The following is a 15,438-nucleotide window of genomic DNA, read 5'->3' as shown; positions in this document are numbered from 1 at the left end:
GAATAGAGCTCATGGCTAATTCGTTCGTTTATCGAAAAACTCAGAATAACGCAACGGAATAATGAAGGAGAACAAAGCAATGCTAACACAGTTTTCTTTTACTTGGTTCGAAGCCTGTGACGACTCCTACTCCAAAACTCGCGATCGTTGATCGCTTACGTTGGGAAATCACTATAGATTCGAATAAAGATTACAAAACTTGAAGTACAATATAACAAAGCTACCGACAATAATAGAATTAGAAGTCTTTCGTCGATTGTTGGAGCAACGTTGAAGAGATCAGCAGTTGTTCGTTCTTGATATGGTAAATAGTGTTGTCAAAACAACTGGTCGAGCCCTCCTTAAATAGCCAAGCTAGGCCCGATCTAGATCCACTAATCTCAGGATCAAGTTTGACTCGTCGCTGATCGGTCGACCGATCCCCTGGTTCGGTCGACCAATCCTGCCTGAAACGGTTTGTCTTCCCGTCTAGATTCAGCTTCGGATGAGTCCTTGTTCGATCGACCGATCCCGCCGTTCGATCAACCGATCCCGCTATCCTCGCTGGCTTATCTAGTCTGATCCGATCAATCTGGCCTGATTTTGGTCACCGTATATCCACTGTTCAATTGATCGAATCCCATGTTCAATCGACCGATCCTTCGATCGAACCCGTTCATCTGGCTGGAAATCTATCTGTTTGCTTTGGAGGTTCGGTCAACGAATCCCCGGTTCGGTCGACCAATCAAATTGTTAGTTTCCTGCAAAACAGAGTTAGACAAAATAGTAAATAATATATAAATCAATAACTTGACAGCCTTCGGATTGTTCGATTCTGACTTCGAATTTTCTCCGAACCCCCTAGGTCAAATCGACGCCTACTGTTCCCTCATCGGGGAACGCGCTCTCATCTACTCCTCTCAGGAGAAATTACCTGTTGGCAGACCGGTCCTCTAGACCGACTGCACTTTCTGCTTAGGTTTATCACCCTTAGGACCTAGGGTTACCTCCTTCTACGATTTTCTATAACCTAGGGTTACCACCCCCTATGACATAGGGTTACCTTTCCCTAGGGTTTTCCATAACCTAAGGTTACCACCTCCTAGGACCTAGAGTTACCTCCCCTTAGGGTTTTCCACCTGCCTAACCGCAGCTAGGACTTTCCATCACCTAGGGTTACCACCTCCTAGGGTTTTCCACCTGCCTAGAATCCACTAGGATTTTTGCCTAAGACAACTTAGGACTTTCCTGCAAGCTCAATCATCCTTGTTAGATCACAACACAACTTAATTTTGGACCCTTTGACATAATCAAAACCCAGGTTCGATCATCTGGTGCTTCCTGCACCAACAATCTCTTCCTTTTTTATTATGGCAACATGGTTCTAAGTTAAGCAAAACATAACAATAATTTAAACGATCCTTAGCATGAGCATAAATACAATAATTTGAAAAAAAAACTCCCTTATGCTCCCTCTTTCAATAAACTATATTTAAGTCTTAATTTTGACTTTTCTCTCCCCTTTTGACATAAATCAAAAATAAAATAAGTAGAGAAAAGGTTGTTTAACATGTAAAGATAGTACAAAATAAATTTACTTTGTTAAGATTCCCCTGAAGGGTAGCACTTAAAAAAAACTTAGCTAATTTTAAATTTTAAAATTGTCTTAGCTTTTTTAAAAAAATAATTTAGCTAAATTTTAGCTTTGAAAATAATTATTTTGACAAACACTTAGCTAAACTCTTTGAAAAAAAAACTTTGTCAAGTACTTAGCTTTCTGAAATTTTGATAAAAACTTGGCTTTAAAAACACTTTGATAAAAACTTAGCTTTATAAAGGTTTTGAAAAAAACTTAGTTAAAAGTACTCAGCTTAAAAAAGATTTTGATAAAAGATTAGTTTAAAAAATTTGATAAAAATTGAGTTAAGTACTTAGCTTTAAAAAGAAGTTGATAAAAACTTAGTTAAGTAATTAGCTTAAAAAAGATTTTCATAAAAGCTTAGCTTTTAAGAAGATTTTGATAAACACTTAGCTTTAAAAATATTTTAATAAAAATTTAGTTTTAAAAATATTTTGACAAAAATACTTAGCTAAGTAAATGATTTCTTTGAAAAATAATTTATCAAATACTTAGTTTCTATCTTTTCAAAAATAATTTATTTTTATTTTCAAAAATAGTTTAAAAAATTAAACTTCCTCTTTCAGAAGTTTTTTGAACTTTTTGAAAAGTTTAACTTTGAAAAATAATGTTTTAACAAAATAAAAATTAATTTCTTAACCTTAATTAATGCCAAAATATTTGAGAGGCCTATAGTCCAAGCATGTAAATCAAAAACATAAAAATTATTATTTATTTTCTTGATTTTCCATCTCACATATTCTAGGTTATCAAGCATGTCCAGCTTATGAGTATGTGTAAGATGGAGTTAAGTTAATCTTAAAGTTGATTTTATCTATGATGATATTAAAGAATATTTCAAAAAAATAATTTAAATTAAATTTGGATATTAAATTTTGAATTTTAAAATATAAGTTTAATTAGATTTAAACATTTGACAATATTAAAATTTTGAAGATTTAAAAATTAATTAACATTAACATATTGAAAATTAATTAAGTTTGAAATTTAGAATTTGAAATTAATTATATTTTTGAAAATTGATCATGATTTGAAAATTAATTATGATTTAAAAATTAATTATCCTTTAAAAATAATTAAGATTTTGAAAATCTAAAAATTAATTATCATTTATCAATAATTAAGATTTTGAAAATTAATTATGTTTTGAAAATTAATAATCAAATAATTAAGATTTTAAAAATTAATTAAGATTTTAAAATTAATTATACGTTGGAAATTAATTAATATTTAAAAATAATTATGGTTTTGAAATTAATTTTGAAAATAATTATCGTTTGAAAATAATTAATATTTTGGAAATTAATTATGATTTGAAAAAGATTTTGACAATTAATTATGATTTGAAAATAATTATCGTTTGAAAATAATGTGACTTAGATTAATTAAATAGAATTAATTTTATTTGAATTGAGCTTAATTAATTTGAATTTGATTAACTTTTTATTTTAAACCTAGGTCCATCTCACGCCTTTCTAGATTTTCAATAAGGGAAGCTTAATAGTTTTGTGAGATAGTTAATTTAATCTTTAATTTAAATTCAAATATAAAGATTGATTTACATTTAATTTAGATTAAGATTTAACAGTTAGTTAATTAAATATTCATTTCAATAATTGGCTTCCAGGCTGTGGCGAGACACTAGGCCTTCTTTGGTATAAGATCATCTACCACTTCTAAACAAAACCTTTTAACAAAATTGAATATTTAATTTCCTTTATGAAAATCCTAGATTTAACTAGTCAAGTGTGAATCAAGCCTAAGTCCTTATCCATCCTTTCTAGATTAAGTAATCATAAAAGACATTTATCAATTAATTACTTATATGCATATTCGTGGTAATTATGCATGGATCAAACAAATTAAGCATTTATTAGTTAAGTTAACAAATTATAATTTTATTAACTTTTATGTTGCGTTTTAAGTGTACCGATTAATTTAGTGTTTATTGATTAGTTTCATAATTAAAAGACACTTGATTATAGCTTGGTTTGTAGAGTTTAAGTTTCACCTTAGACTTGTAATCTAAGTCTAGATTTTGTGATTTGGTTAAATTATTAACAATCTTTTCTAATTTATCAATTTTAACTTTTAAAATATTATTTTGTATTTCTAATTTTCAAAGAGTTAATTTTTTATTTTTATTAAATAATTTTGAGTTATTCTTATTTGAATCAACTTTATTCATTGCATTATTAGCATGCATATCTAATTTTGTTGGATTGATCGCACGAGGGGAGGGGTGAATCACGTGATTTTCAAAAACTCATTTTATCGGTTTTAAAATCACAAGTATGTGCAGTGAAAAGTACGAATGAAATCAAAATTAAAAAGACACGAGAAAGACACAAGCGGTTTACTTGGTTCGGAGCCTTCGGCAACTTCTACTCCAAGACCCATGTCTTGCAGATCTATCGATGGGTAATCCACTAAGGACTCTTCTGGTACCTCCGGAAGAGGAAATAGAGTATAAAGAAAGTTCGAACAAGTGCAACACACTGCACTTATCCTTTTGCAGTAATCAAGTACACAAATGAAATGTTACCTACACTTTAGAAATAGAAGTAGGAGCACTTGTGTGTCAGTGTTGGTCTGTCAGCCACGATCAAAAGTTTTTGGAGCAGTTGTCAGGTGCAGCAACTTCGCAGCAGAGTCGTAGCAGAAGCCTGGAGCAGTCGGAAGCTCAAATGGATGCGCGGTAGCTCGTATATCAGTGTTATATGAATGCCTTCTCGAGACTGCCTTATATAAGGCATGGAAGGCGTCTTCCATAGTCGTTGAAGGTGCCTCCAATGGGTTAAACTTGATCCCGAACAGCCTAGCACTTATCTTGGGCGAGGTCAAAATTTCACCTTGCGGAAAGCGCCTTCCATAGCCAGTGAAGGCACCTTCTATGAATAGTACGAAGGCGCCTTCACTGCTTGAAGGCACCTTCGAACATTGTTCATCCGAAGGCAAATATACTCCTTTTTCCCTGTAAAACAACGTTAGTCCAAATACCCTGCAAAATAAAAAATTGAAATTGTTGTCAAATTTATTTTTCAAAGCTTGAGAAATATCAGTTTTCTAAAACATATTTTCAAAGGTGGATTTATGAAAAGTATAAGTTTGATTTGAAATAATTTTAAAAAAAACTTGGAAATCAATTTATCCCCCGGAACCTGGGATTAGTTCAAAATAATCTAATCAACTATAAATTGTCCTTAATTGTCTAATTGTTAGTTACTAACTAACTATCAGAAGATAGCAGCGTTCATTTGGTTAGTCAAGTTAAGTCTTTTTATCCAGTTAGTGTTTGACTAAACTAGATTACTTAACCTGATCACTGTAATTTTGGCATTTAATGCCTAGACTTATGTTGATGCACTGATATAAGTATCTTAGGTCCAGACAATCTGCCTATACATCTCACCCCTTCTAAGTTTGGCAATACACAAATAAGGTAGCCCTAATATTTTGGTGAGATGCTCAAATCCTAAATCTATAAGAACATGCTTTCTATAGATTTGATCTAGGCTAAGGCTAAAATTAATTTTGAAAATTCTAAGAATAAGGGAATTTTGAGAAAAATGTAAGAAAAATTTTGCCCTAGAACTTGCAAATTATTTGATAATATTTTTGAAAATAGTGGTCCTAGTGTATGAAACACATTCCTAATTGTCGATGTAAGTTGCTAAATTCACTTTCAGGGAAAGGTTTGGTGAATATGTCAGCTAAGTTTAACTTAGACTCAATGTACTTGAGTTTAATGTCACCTTTAGTAACATGATCCTTGATAAAGTGGTGTCTAATTTTGATGTGTTTGGTTCTTGAATGATGCACAGGATTTTTTGTTAAATTAATTAAGCTAACATTGTCAATTAGTACTTTTGTATTTGTAAAGTTTAAATTTAAATCTTTTAGAGTGTGCATCATCCATAATAATTATGCAACACATTCTCCTATTACTATATATTCTGCCTCAGTAGTAGATAAGACAATACAATATTGCTTTCTACTAAACCAGCTGACAAGTGATGGTCCAAGTAACTAGCATCCACCACTTATACTTTTACGGTCTAGTTTACAGCCAGCATAGTCTGAGTCAAAGTAACCTATGAGTTAAAAATTGAGTGTTCTAAGATACCAAATTCCTACATTTGATGTTCCTTTTAGATATCTGAAAATTCTTTTTACGTTAGTTAAGTGGGTTTCTTTAGCACAGGTTTTGTATCTAGCACACATACTGACAGCAAATAAAATATCAGATCGACTTGCGGTTAAGTATAGAAGACTACCTATCACATTTCTATAGTACTTTAGGTCTACGGATTTTCCATTTGGGTCATTATCCAAGGTTGTGTTGGTTGCCATTAGTGTTTTTATTTCCTTGGTGTTTTCCATTCCAAATTTTTTAAGTAATTCCTTGATATACTTTTGTTGGTAAACATAATTTCCTTCATTAGTTTATTTAATTTGTAAACGTAAAAAGGAAGAGTTAATTTTCCTACTAAGCTCATTTCAAATTCTTGTTCTATTAAGGTTATAAACTCTTGTAAAAATTTTGAATTGGTTGAACCAAAGATTATGTCGTCTACATATACTTGGGCTATATGATATCTTTGAATTAAATAACATTGAATTAATTGATGGTTGATACTGAAATTGAGGTTAACCTTTCATACCAGACCCTTGGTGCTTGAAAAATACGAATATTAATAAGGGATTTTCCGAATTTTTGAAATTTTTCGGAAATTTTCGAGCTCGTATGGATTGGGATATAACCTGGCAAATTTACTTTCTTTAGCTTTAATGAGGAAAGTTTTCTTTTCTTTGCCTTTTCTTCTTTTTCCTTATTTTCTCTTGTTTTCGCCAGATCCTTCTCTTCGCCTCCCTCTCTCCGAGCCTGCCCGCTTCTTCACGAGAGCCGTGGCTCCTGCGTTAACCGCCCATGCCGTCCGTCAAGTCTTAAACCCTCGCCCCTCCTTTCTCTCCTCTCTCTCTTGTCGTACGACCTGTCACGTCTGCCCAGCTCTAAGGGCGAGCCGAGTCCACTTGGTTCAGCCCTAGATCCGCCATGTCGAGTTTTTCTTCCGAAGCAACCGTCACGCCGATCTTTCTTCACCCACTCCCATCTCACAGCCCTCACAGACGCGCTTAGCGAGCATGGCGGCTGACGCGGATCAACCTCCACGGCATCGTCCGATAGCCCGGTCCGCTGGTTCTGCTACGCTGCATTCGCCTCTCGGTCTCACGCCCACGCCCGCCGGCCGCGTGTGCGCCCTACCGCACAGTTTCCTCAGCCCTAGTTTTTTACTCTACTGTCTATGTTGTTACTGTGCCCTAGCTGAGGATTCAAAGGAGGTAAGTTGTTAGTTAAATGTTATAAATCAAGAATTTGAGTGGAATTCTTGGTTGTGGTTCTATGGATATTGTTTGGAATGTTTGAATGGAAAGGTGCAGCGGGTTTACTATGGTTTTTGGCTGAGTTTCCAGCAGCATACAGTTTCATCTCTTCAATTGTGGGTCAACAACAATTCATCTGGTTTTAGGTGAGTATTGAAGTTTTATTCTTGTCTACATTTTGATGTGAGTAGTGTGATGTGGATAGGATGAATGATTGTTGGTTTGATTATCAGATGTGGTGGTTTGGTTAGTTGTAGACGATGATATTTGGTTGTTGTGGCTTTGTGTTAGCTTCTCGAGGATTTGATTTGGCTAATTAATTTATACGTAATTAGCTAAATCTATATATATATCATGTTGTTACAGGACTGTGATTCGAGACGGACATCTCGACATCGGAATTAGTTCGATTCGATCTATACTGGAGGCGGGTACCTCTTGACTTATCTTTTATGATATTGTCATTTGGATATGCATAGTATTTTATAACTACGAGCAATGAACATGTTTGCCTTTGGTATGTCACTGTTTGATATCCATAGCATGTTAGGTTTGTCGCCTGTGATGTATCCGTGCTTATATCTCGTGATTTGTTGCCATGAGTATCTTATTGCCATGAGTATCTTAGTTTCTAGAGTGACATACCATGTTTTACTGAGGTTAGGACTAGGTTCTGGACTTTTGGTTTCAGTCATGTGTATCGAGACTGTCTGATACTTAGGTTTTATGCCATGACTGGCTTGTGTACCTCTATTTGTATATCATATATGATTCGTGTACCTAGACCTTGATTCTTGATATGTGCATATTGTTGGTACATATGTTATGGAAGGAGATATGTTTAGGATCTAGGTTGTTATACCTTAGAGGATTTATATACCCTAGATCTGTGGATTTGGCTTACTGATACTGTGGTACCCATATTATGTATATATGGATTTTTCTATGCTGATCAGGATATTCCATACTTATTTTGTTCAGGACATAGGGTTTTTGATATTCTATCTGACCTGTGTACTATAGATTTTGGTATGTGACCATCGCTTTTACAGTACCCATTTTTGTATTTATGGATATGGTTATATTGATCAGTTTTTGTTATGCATAGTGACATGCATCATGATTGCATGTTGTGCGATTGTCAGCTCCACTATGGTTGAGATTACATGATCTACACACACCCCCACTCATGGTTTAGTGGTATATCGTGTGTGTGGCGGTTTTGTTTGGCCGTTGGTCCGAGGACTCGGTGGTAGCCGTGAGCCAGCCTGCTTGGCTCACGGCATTTAGTGTATGAGTAGACGGTGGACTCTGGCTGGTTGGTGGTGGGGTGACTCGGCAGGTAGCCGCGATACCTCCCGTCATCGTGTCCGGAGATGAGAGCATTGAGCTCCCCATTTATGATTTGGGGAGGAGTACGTATGAACATCCCGTCCACTCGGTCATTCATCGGGAGTAGTGACGGTTGTCACAGCCCTACCCACTCGGTCTCACCATTTGTGTGAGATGGAGGGGTGACCAGACGCATCATTAGCATCATATGCATTGATGCATTTATATTTTATGATTGTGTTTGCTGCATTTGATTGCTGCATTTGACCTGCATACATGATTATTGACACTTTCGGTTTGACGACCTTTTTTAATAGGAGTTCTGGTGAGTACAACTTACCTTTCAGTATTCCTATATATGATTAGAAGTGTATTCCATGATTGTTGTTAGATATATCTTACTACTCATGTCCATTGGTATTCGTTGAGTTGTTGAACTCACCCCTTGATACTATCTTTTCGGTACCAGGTTTGGTTTTGGTGTCGCTTGGAGTATCCTGCCTTATCGGATTCACGTATGTTTTGTTTGTTTTATGTATCAGTTTTGTTTAGCTCTGTACTTTGGTTTTATTTTTGGAGAGTTGATGTTGTTATGTGGTGTTATATATTTGTTAATGGTTGTGTAAGCCTAGCCGGCTAGCAGTTTTGTGTTTTGGTTTTGGTACTATATGTGTTTGTAGAAAAGTTTCAGATTATCCGCCGTACAGGGGAGATGCTGCCGAAATTTCTTCGGACAGAGACTCCTCTGGGGCGTGACAATTTAGTGGTATCAGAGCCGGTATACGATACTTACTATGTGTTCTGGACTTTCGAGATTTATCTGATATCAATTTATTTGGTATCAGAGATCGACTTACGTGTCTTATTTTTCCGGTGTTTCGGATTTTGTGTTTTGGTTTTCTCGATGTGACTTTTCGGGACCTGGCAGCAGCAGGACATCTCCAAGCTATAGAAGGTATGTTGGTATACTGTTATCCTATTATTTAGTTAGTGTATGCATTGTTGACTGTGATAGTTATGACACTTTGTATCTGGTATCTGTCTGATGTTGTAGCCATATTATATGTGATGGGATAGTCACTGATCTTGATCGACCTTAATAGAGATTAAGGAATATAGTCTCTGTTGATTATTCATATTTTACCATTAGTAGTATTAGCTTTAGTTACTACTAATTGGTTAGGAGATGGAGGCACATACTAGCCTCTGTTGTTATTAGTGTGTAGTAGATAGTACCTTCATATTCATGTTGACTAGTCAGTAGAATACCGATATACTTTAGTTAGTTTTCGTCGGTAGATGATTATTGTACTCTGGTTAGATCGGTCAATAGAAAACTGATTTACATATATTGACTTGGGTTAGTCGTGGGTTGATTTACCCTAGACGCTTGTAGAGGTTTTATTGGTTCTTGATTAGTTAGTAGATGACCGATTAGTGTTGTTGATCCGATCAGTAGGGGATTGACCTACTTTACTTTTAGATGTTTGAATCTTGGGTTATTCGTGCTTAGTTGGATAACTTGAGCACAACGAGTATCTAGCTTATACTGACGTGGGAAAGGATTGAATTAGCCATATACTATTGATGATTTGGTCAGTTGATAGAGGATCGATGTATCTTATTCTATGGGTACTGTAATTTTAGACTGTATGTACCTAATTGGATAACTTAGAAGATGGCATAGGGTTTATGTGGTAGATTGGATTAAATATGCTGATTTTGCATATCTATGAAGTGTGTATATGATTGATATGAGTGGAAGGAGTTCTATGATGGATAATTCATTTGTGGATAGTGAGGATATTTCCATCTAGATATGGTTATTATAGGTTCCTTGTGGATTATAGCTATTTAGTTAGCTGTACGTGCATGATTGACATATTGGAGGTATCTTATCGATTAAAATCGGTGTTGTGGTATGTACATATGTGTTTGGTGTGGTATTTGAGGTATTTTGTTGATTTTGTGTGATTTGTGAATGCACCTGGGTTTTAGTATGCCTTATTGGAAGTATATGTTGATTACACTCTTGGTATATGTGTATATATGTCAGGTGAGTGTTGTTTGAGGTGTATTGTCGATTATACCTATATTGATATGTGCACACGGGTTTGGTATACATTGTTGGAGGTATCACGGTGATTTATACCTATGATGTGAGTATTTTTGGTGTGTACTAATTGGAGGAGTATATCGATCATACTTATGTTGTGTGTGCACGTGTGCCAGATGTATGGTTGGTAGAATCATGATGATTATACCTATGTTGAATGTAGAAGGTTAAATGTCTACATTATGATATTGGTTGTTTTACCCTGTCAACTAATTCTCCCATTAGTAGGTGACCGACCCACTAGGAGGATGATAGAGTTGACTATGGATTTGATTTGCTTATTGGGTGGGTTATACCCTAGGCAACCCGCAGTGATCTGTGGTAGAGAGATCTTGTGCAGTCTCTAGCTAGATAGTTAGGTACTTTGGGCACTTTTGTATTGTTGTGGTAGAGCGTAGCTCCCACATGTTATGGATCGTTTGTGGTAGAGCGTAGCTTCCACATATTCTGGATTTCCACATATTATTGTTTGTTTGTGGTGGAGCGTTGCTCCCACATATTACGGATTGTTTGTGAGAGCGTTGCTCTCACATATGTGGTATTTCGTGTGATAGAGCATTGCTCTCACACTCGAGGTTCTATTCTTTGGTGATTATATATCGTTGGTGATCAGATTCCTGATTTGTTGTTGAGGATCTTATGGTTAGGAATGTCTGTGATACGGACATTATGTGTCTTGATTTTACTATTAGGACTTACGGTGCTCTAGATGTTATTATGGACACGATGATTCTGGTATTTTGAGGATGTTTGGATCAGTTTCCATTGTCTTTATTGACGATGTTGTGATTTATTACGGATCTGAGGTGATGTCACGTACACTACCTTTGCATAGATCTAAAGATGTTTCGACGAAACATGTATATGTGATTATCAGTAGTCGATTTGGTTGTCTTCTGTGAGATGTTTTAGACACACGGTCACCAGTAGGAGTATACCGTGGTTCCACAGGAGATCGAGGTTGTTACCGTTGGGAGTAGACGGAGTCCATAGAAGAGGCTCGCAACTTCCTTTGTTTGGCTCGATATTTCCGGAGATACGTTGAGGGTTTCTCTCGGATAGCTATGTCACTGACACGCCTGACCAGGAAAGGCGTGAAGTTCACTTGGACTGGGAGCTGAAGCGGAGACTGGTGTCGGCTCCGATTGTTGGTTATACCTTCTGGAGATGACGGACTCGTGCTCTACACCGACACGTCTATTCAGGGTTTGAGCGATGTTCTGATGCAGCACGATAGAGTATTCTCCTATGCTTTTCGTCGGTTGAAGAAGCATGAGAAGAACTGTCCTGTACATGATCTGGAGCTAGTCGCCATTATTTTTGCCATGAAGATTTGGCGACATTATTTATATGACGTTACATTTGAGATTCTCACTGACCATATGAGTCTCAAATATCTGTTTTACTTAGAAGGAACCTAATCTCCGACAGAGGAGACGGATGGAGTTCCTGAAGGATTTTGATTGTACCATTAGCTATTACTCAGGGAGAGCTAATGTGGTTGCCGATACACTTAGCAGGAAGTCCAGAGAGACTTAAGCTTGCCACCGAGTTGTGGTCACAGACTTGATTAAAGGTTTCTTCGAGTTGGGCCTTGAGGAATAAGGACAGACAGGGCAGGGTACTCTGGTTACCATGGTTGCTTAGTCGTCGATCAGGACGAGGATCCGAGAGCCCTAGGCTGCTGATCAGTATTTGCGGGTTATTTGCAGCCAGATAGCTTCCGGGTAGCAGACCGAGTTCACACGAGACGAGGAGTGTGTTATACACTTCCGAGGCAGATTATTGCGTACTTCAGTCTCATCCGGTCTTATAGGAGTTACTTCCGGAGGCTCATCGTACATGATTTGCTGTCCACCCAGGCGGTACTCGTGTGTACTAAGATTTGAGGTGTTTCTATTGGTAGAACGACATGAATGGAGACATCGCGGATTTTATAGCTAGATGTTTTGTCGGTCAGCAAGTGAAGGCCGAGCATCAGAGATCTGCCGGCTTACTTCAGCGGATTTCTATTCCTGAGTGGGAATGGGAACATATTACCATAGACTTTGTGGTGAGTCTATCTAGGACACGATGAGGCCATGACGTGATTTGGGTAATCGTTGATCGATTAACCAAATCCGTGCACTCGTTAGCGATCCGGAAGACTGATTTCCTAGATCGATTAGTGGATCTATTTTGCCGGGAGATCATCAGATCACGTGGTGTCCCGTTGACTATTATTTCGGATAGAGACCCCCGGTTCACGTCTCGTTTTTGACAAAGTCTGCAGTAGGCCTTTGGGCACGCAACTCTGTTTCAGTACAACTTTCCATCCGCAGACGGATGGACTGTTAGAGCGGACCATTCAGACTCTAGAGGACTTGCTGAGGTTTTGTGTATTGGATTTTAGGGGCAGTTGGGAGGACCATTTGCCATTGGTAGAGTTCGCCTACAACAACAGCTTTCATTCGCCTGTCTAGATGGCACCGTTTGAGGCGTTGTATGGTAGACCTTGTCGGACACCCAACCTCTAGGATGAGGTTGGGGAGACCCAGCTGTTGGGACCTCATAGAGCTCAGCAGGAGGCAGAGTTGGTCCGTATTATCAGACGGAAGATGTTAGAGGCGTAGGACCGCTAGAAGAGTTATGATGATTGGAGATGCATACTCCTGGAGTTCTCTATTGGCGACCATGTATTTCTGCGAGTTTCACCCACGAAAGGAGTGAAGAGATTTGGCTTCAGAGGTAAGCTAACTCCGCGATATAGTGGATCTTTCGAGATCTCGGAAAGGATTGGAGCAGTAGCTTATCGGTTGACACCACCACCGTTCCTGGCAGGAGTTCATGACGTATTCCATGTGTCTATACTGAGGAGATACATACCCGACCCGACACATGTACTGATAGATATTCTAGTTCCTTTTCAGCCTGGCGTTACTTACGAGGAGGTTCCGGTACAGATTTTTGACCGGAAAGAGCGTCAATTGCGAAACAAGACTATCCGGCTGGTTAAAGTCGGACGACAGTATCATACAGACGAGGAGGCTACTTGGGAGCTCGAGGATACGATCCGAGCTCGATATCCCCATCTTTTCACTTGAGGTATGTGATTTATTTACCGTTTAGCATTTATATACTTTATATCTGTTGTTAGTACTTGCTGATGGTAGATAACAAAATTTGGGGACCAAATTTTTATTAGTGGGGGAGAATGTAAAATACCGAGAATATACGAATATTAATAAGGGATTTTTCCGGAATTTTTGGAAATTTTTCGGGAATTTTTCAGAACTCGTATGGACGAGTTAACTGGGATAAAAACTGGGCCCGGAAAAGCCTGTTTAGGCTACCCTGTTTTAATGAGGAAAAGTTTTCTTTTCTTTTCCTTTTTCTTTTCTTTTTCTTTTCCTTTTTCTCTTGTTCCTCCCACGTGCCCTAACCTTTCCCTTCCCTCGGCGATTTCTCCTCTCTGTGCTTGTGGCCGCGCGACACCGCCGATCCTTGCCGCTGCCCTAGCGCCGAAGCTTCGTCCGAGCCTCCACTTGGCTGTGCCCTAGATCCGCCGCCGGTCGAGTTTTTCTTCCGCACGAAGCCAACCGATTGCCGATCTTTTCTTCTGTGCTCACCGCGACTCCCATCTCACGGCGCCACCGATATCTGCCCTAGCGACAACAGACGTCGCCGACGCTGATCCACCTCCGCCGGCCACTAGTCGCCGCCGTCACCTGTGCCCTAGCGCCGGCGACTGAGTTTCCTCTGTGCCCTAGTTTTTACTCTCCACGGTTGTACTGTCTATGTTGTTACTGTGCCCTAGCTGAGGATTCAAAGGAGGTAAGTTGTTAGTTAAATGTTATAAATCAAGAATTTGAGTGGAATTCTTGGTTGTGGTTCTATGGATATTGATTTGGAATGTTTGAATGGAAAGGTGCAGCGGGTTTACTATGGTTTTTGGCTGAGTTTCCAGCAGCATACAGTTTCATCTCTTCAATTGTGGGTCAACAACAATTCATCTGGTTTTAGGTGAGTATTGAAGTTTTATTCTTGTCTACATTTGGATGTGAGTAGTGTGATGTGGATAGGATGAATGATTGTTGGTTTGATTATCAGATGTGGTGGTTTGGTTAGTTGTAGACGATGATATTTGGTTGTTGTGGCTTTGTGTTAGCTTCTCGAGGATTTGATTTGGCTAATTAATTTATACGTAATTAGCTAAATCTATATATATATCATGTTGTTACAGGACTGTGATTCGAGACGGACATCTCGACATCGGAATTAGTTCGATTCGATCTACTTTGGAGGCGGGTACCTCTTGACTTATCTTTTATGATATTGTCATTTGGATATGCATAGTATTTTATAACTACGAGCAATGAACATGTTTGCCTTTGGTATGTCACTGTTTGATATCCATAGCATGTTAGGTTTGTCGCCTGTGATGTATCCGTGCTTATATCTCGTGATTTGTTGCCATGAGTATCTTATTGCCATGAGTATCTTAGTTTCTAGAGTGGCATACCATGTTTTACTGAGGTTAGGACTAGGTTCTGGACTTTTGGTTTCAGTCATGTGTATCGAGACTGTCTGATACTTAGGTTTTATGCCATGACTGGCTTGTGTACCTCTATTTGTATATCATATATGATTCGTGTACCTAGACCTTGATTCTTGATATGTGCATATTGTTGGTACATATGTTATGGAAGGAGATATGTTTAGGATCTAGGTTGTTATACCTTAGAGGATTTGTATACCCTAGATCTGTGGATTTGGCTTACTGATACTGTCGTACCCATATTATGTATATATGGATTTTTCTATGCTGATCAAGATATTCCATACTTATTTTGTTCAGGACATAGGGTTTTTGATATTCTATTTGACCTGTGTACTATAGATTTTGGTATGTGACCATCGCTTTTACAGTACCCATTTTGTATTTATGGATATGGTTATATTGATCAGTTTTTGTTATGCATAGTGACATGCATCATGATTGCATGCT

At 37.7% G+C, this 15,438-nt stretch overlaps 2 long non-coding RNA genes across 2 annotated transcripts; both read left to right on the top strand.

Moving 5' to 3' along the window:
• Positions 1 to 6,918: 6,918 nt before the first annotated feature.
• On the top strand, positions 6,919 to 7,430 carry LOC121973397. The gene is made up of 3 exons (XR_006109575.1): positions 6,919 to 6,961; positions 7,055 to 7,149; positions 7,370 to 7,430. It is a non-coding gene; the product is annotated as an uncharacterized LOC121973397 (long non-coding RNA).
• Positions 7,431 to 14,153: 6,723 nt separating this feature from the next.
• On the top strand, positions 14,154 to 14,717 carry LOC121973396. The gene is made up of 3 exons (XR_006109574.1): positions 14,154 to 14,264; positions 14,359 to 14,453; positions 14,674 to 14,717. It is a non-coding gene; the product is annotated as an uncharacterized LOC121973396 (long non-coding RNA).
• The last annotated feature ends 721 nt before the right edge of the window (positions 14,718 to 15,438 follow it).

The sequence above is a fragment of the Zingiber officinale genome, chromosome 4A (genome assembly GCF_018446385.1).
Source record: "Zingiber officinale cultivar Zhangliang chromosome 4A, Zo_v1.1, whole genome shotgun sequence".
In the NCBI taxonomy this organism is placed as follows: domain Eukaryota; kingdom Viridiplantae; phylum Streptophyta; class Magnoliopsida; order Zingiberales; family Zingiberaceae; genus Zingiber; species Zingiber officinale.
Note: the sequence above shows the minus strand (reverse complement) of the source record. Positions and strands in the feature narration are given on the sequence as shown.